Genomic DNA, 5,185 nt, shown 5'->3' on the forward strand with positions numbered 1-5,185 from the left:
AGTATTTGTACCATTTTCTGGGACACTCGAAATTTAGCATTCCAATTTCGCTTGTAGATGTTATTACACTTCGAGTGGAGTTAATCTGTGCAAATTCAATTGAATGGGTATGATTTGCAAAGACTCACACCTCTCAATAAAATGTCCCGAGCAAAAACCAAGCCAAAAGAACTGCCTTTAGAGCTCGGAGACAGGATTGTGTCAAGAAGACACATATATGGGGAAGACTACAAAAAAAAACTAAACCAAACCTAACCATAACTCTATAGTAAGTACATTAATATTTAAGTGCACTCTAAAAAAAAAGGTTCTATATGGCACCAAAAATGGTTCTTGGCTCGTAATCATAAGGGAACCTTTTTTAGTGCTATAGAGCACCAATTTTGGTGCTTCAGTGGTTCTTCAGAGGTGCTATATAGCACCTTAGTCAAAGAACCGCTGAAGCACCAAAATTGGTTCTATATAGCACTAAAAAGGTTCCCCTATGATTACGAGCCAAAAAACATTTTGGTGCCATATAGAACCTTTTTTTTAGAGTGTAAGTTAATTAATATTACTCAGTACTTAAAGAAGTACAATGTAACTACGTCACCTTAAAATAAAGTGGAACCAAAACATTGCATTGGAGATTCACAGAAACATCCTTAATGAAAGAAGTTTGGAACAAGTTTGGACTCTTTCTGACCTCCTGGCCAAACTGAGCAATCAATAGAGAAGGGCTTTGGTAAGAGGGGTGACCAAGAAGCTGATGGTCACTCTAGTTAGCTCTATGGTCATATATGCAGACAAACATCACTGCAACACTCCACCGGTCTGGGCTTTATGGCAGTATGGCCAGACTCAAGCCTCTCCTCAGTGAAGACACATGAACAAACCCACTTTTAATTTGCAAAAATGCACCTTAGGGACTCTCTCAGAATGTGAGAAACAAGATTCTCTGGTCTGATGAACCTCAGTTCCAAGCGTCATGTATGGAGGAAACCACTGCTCATCTCCCGCACATTACCATCCCAGCAGTAAAGTGTGGTGGTGGAGCAGCATCATGCTGTGGGGGTGTTTTTCAGCCGCAGGGACCAGTGTTGGGGATAGTTACTTTGAAAAGTAATGCATTACAATATTGTGTTACTCCCTTAAAAAGTAACTAAGTATCGTATTGCGATACTTAGTTATTTTTTAAGAAAAGTAATGCACTGCGTTACTTTTGCGTAATTGTTTTTCAAGTGGGTTTTTTTAGTTTTTTTATTTAACAAAAAAGTTCAATTTTTGGGCAAGTGTAAAGACCCTTTCACACCAAAATTGAAATAAAAAGCTGAAGGAAATGCAAATTCACATGTGCTCAAACAAACCTTTCACTTGTGCTGCCATTCTGGATGACGGACGCAGAAGAAAAAAGTTTAACACTCACTTCACAATTTAAAAAATATATAGTATTTTGCTTGGATTAACTGAAACATAGTCAGCAGCAAGACGTTGGTCTATAAAGTGAGATTAAATGCATTCAACTGTTTGTTTTATTTAATTATTGGAGGTTTGCATAGTATTCTGATTTTGCATTTGCCTGATTTTATTCATTTTGAGGAATACTGAATCCTTTTTGTGAAAGTGAGATGAGTAAATGCATGCTCACATTTATTCATGTTTACACACAAAGCCTCTGCACATAGGATTTTTCACAACATTGGGACAAGAGAGCGTTCAGTTAATAAATGGGAAAATAAAGTTACTTTTGTTACTTATTTGAAAAAATAACTCAGATATTTTGTTATAAATTTAAGTTAAAAGTAATGTGTTACTTTACAGTTACTTGAAAAAGTAATCTGATTACGTAACTCAAGTTACTTGTAATGCGTTACCCCAACATTGGCAGGGACGGGGAAATGTAGAAGCTATGCAAGAGTGGCTTATCAACAACTCTGTGAATGTCCTTGAGTGGCCCAGCCAGAGACCGGACTTGAACCCAATCGAACATCTCAGGAGGAACCTAAAAATGGCAGTCCACTGACAGTCCCCATCCAACCTGACTGATCTTGAGCGGATCTGAGGAGAAGAATGGCAAAAAAAACTAAAAAAAACACCAAATGCAGGTATGCAAACTTGCAAAGCTTGTCGTATCATATGCAAAAAGAGACAGAAAGGTGCTTATGCTGCATGCCACCATAAGTATACCATAAGTGTATGACTTGTAGGTTGATGTGAAAAAAGGTAATTTTGTTAGTTTAACATAAGGCAGCAAAATGTGACTACTTTCACAAGGGAAAAGTTACTTTGAAAAGTAATGCATTACAATATTGCGTTATTCCCTTAAAAATTTACTAATTGAGTTACTTAGTTACTTTTTAAGAAATGTAATGCTTTACGTTACTTTTGCATTGCGTTTTCTCACATGGGCTGGACTTGTTTTATTTTTTATTTTTTTTAATAACAAAAAAGTTATATTTTTGTGCAAATGTAAAGACCTCTTCACACCAAAATTTAAATAATAAGCCTCAGTCTGGGGTAAAAATGCAAATTCACGCATGTACAGTAAAGGGGGCAGCTCAAGCAAACCTTTCAACTGTGCTGCCATTCTGGATAATGGAAGAATAGGACGCAGGTGAAAAACGTTTTACCAATAAAAACAAAAAATATAAAGTAATTTTTGCTTATGGTTTAACTGAATCAACGAAGGTTAACAGCAAGACATTGGTCAATAAAGGTAGATTAAATGCATAACATTTTTTGTTTTATTTAACATTTAATTATTGGAGGTTTGCATAGTATTCTGATTTTGCATTTGACTGATTTTATTCATTTCGAGGAGTACTGAATCTTTATTGTGCAAGTGAGATGAATAAATGCTCACATTTAGTCTAGAACTACAATAACACGTTTACACACAACACCTCTGCACTTACTCTCGATTTTTCTCAACATGAGGACAGGAGAGCTGTCAGTCAAATAAATGTGAAAAAGTAACTCAGATATTTTGTTGTAACTTTTAAAAGTAATGCGTTACTTTACTAGTTACTTGAAAAGTAATCTGTTTACGTAACTCAAGTAACCCAACACTGATTATAGATATCAGAATGTATAAACCCTTATATCAGAAATCTGTAACAAAAAAACTCAAATTATTCTATCTATAATCTATCTATCTATCTATCTATCTATCTATCTATCTATCTATCTATCTATCTATCTATCTATCTATCTATCTATCTATCTATCTATCTATCTATCTATCTATCTATCTATCTATCTATCTATCTATCTATCTATCTATCTATCTATCTATCTATCTATCTATCTATCTATCTATCTATCTATCTGTCTGTCTGTCTGTCTGTCTGTCTGTCTGTCTGTCTGTCTGTCTGTCTGTCTGTCTGTCTCTGTCTGTCTGTCTGTCTGTCTGTCTGTCTGTCTGTCTGTTAGGACCGGGGTTAAAGCTGTGAGAGCTGAGAACCCAGTTGCAGAAATGAGAGCTCAGTCAGGGAATACACTTAATGTCTCTTTAATTAGTCCAGAAAGTAATTCCAAAACAATCCATAAAGTAATTTCAAAACTGTAACTCCAAATTGTTTCATAGAGTCAATAAAAAAATGCCAAAAGAGGTTCCAGAAGCATTAAAGGGTAAATGAGTGTTTTCCAAAAAAAAGGCAAGTGGGTTGGAGTAACGGTGTGATCTATCTATCTATCTATCTATCAATCTATCTATCTATCTATCTATCTATCTATCTATCTATCTATCTATCTATCTATCTATCTATCTATCTATCTATCTATCTATCTATCTATCTATCTATCTATCTATCTATCTATCTATCTATCTATCTATCTATCTATCTATCTATCTATCTATCTATCTATCTATCTATCTATCTATCTATCTATCTATCTATCTATCTATCTATCTATCTATCCATCCATCCATCCATCCATCCATCCATCCATCCATCCATCCATCCATCCATCCATCCATCCATCCATCCATCCATCCATCCATCCATCCATCCATCCATCCATCCATCCATCCATCCATCATCTATCTATCTATCTATCTATCTATCTATCTATCTATCTATCTATCTATCTATCTATCTATCTATCTATCTATCTATCTATCTATCTATCTATCTATCTATCTATCTATCTATCTATCTATCTATCTATCTATCTATCTATCTATCTATCTATCTATCTATCTATCTATCTATCTATCTGTCTGTCTGTCTCTCTGTCTGTCAATGTGTTTATTTATTTATTTACATGTTTTAATAATTTTCAGCAGCTTTAATAAAACACTTAATACATATTGTTGTTTTTATAAAAAAATCAATATAAGCATGAATATGCAATAAAATATTAAATATATGAACATTTATTAAATTTCATTTGAGCTGACATTTCCAATTCCTTTTTACTTTTAATAGTTTATTTCTAAGAAAGAAAGAAAAATGCCAAAACGTTTAAAATCTCTTGAAATCTATCTTTTTGCTTTTCAAATGATTGATATACATATTCTAAATTTAACATTATTATGATGAAAGGTAAGCACTGGTATATAATTTTGTAAATCATAATGTATGCTTTAATAATGGTTACTTTATTCTTTTGAATTAGTGGTGGTAGTTACATAGACCAGGGTTTTTCAGGGTCCGGGGACCCCCAGGGGTCCTCCAGAAGCCTCTGAGGGGTCCCCAGAAAATGTCAGAGAATAAAAAGACGAAGCAAAAATGGATAAAGTCTACCGAACATTCTAAATGTTTCTCTCGTTTCGTGCCGTATACATATGTATGTTTGCTTTAAGTCTTTCTAGTGAGTTTTTCTCACTATAGTGCCCTTTGTCTTGCTCACTGGGGTTGTAGTAGCTATTCTTAAGGCAGTACATAAGCTGCTTACATACATTTATTGTGACAGTTGCTTATACAAATAATTTTTAATTGAAAATGTTCTTCTTCAGGTTTATACATCCAACATTAAGTATAGCCAATTTAAGTTTGGAAACAATGTGTTGTATTTATAATGTCAATACTATTTATATAACACTTTAAAATGTTTTTTCATAAATAAAAATATATAGTTGGATTTTAGGACGGAGTCCCCCATAAAGGTTCATCATATTTGTGGTCCTTAGCATCATAAAGTTTGAAAACCCCTGACATACTGCTATGTTTGGTAAAGCAGCCATGTAAAACTAGTTATGGGC

Source organism: Gobio gobio (genome assembly GCF_949357685.1).
Source record: "Gobio gobio genome assembly, chromosome: 9".
Classification (NCBI taxonomy): domain Eukaryota; kingdom Metazoa; phylum Chordata; class Actinopteri; order Cypriniformes; family Gobionidae; genus Gobio; species Gobio gobio.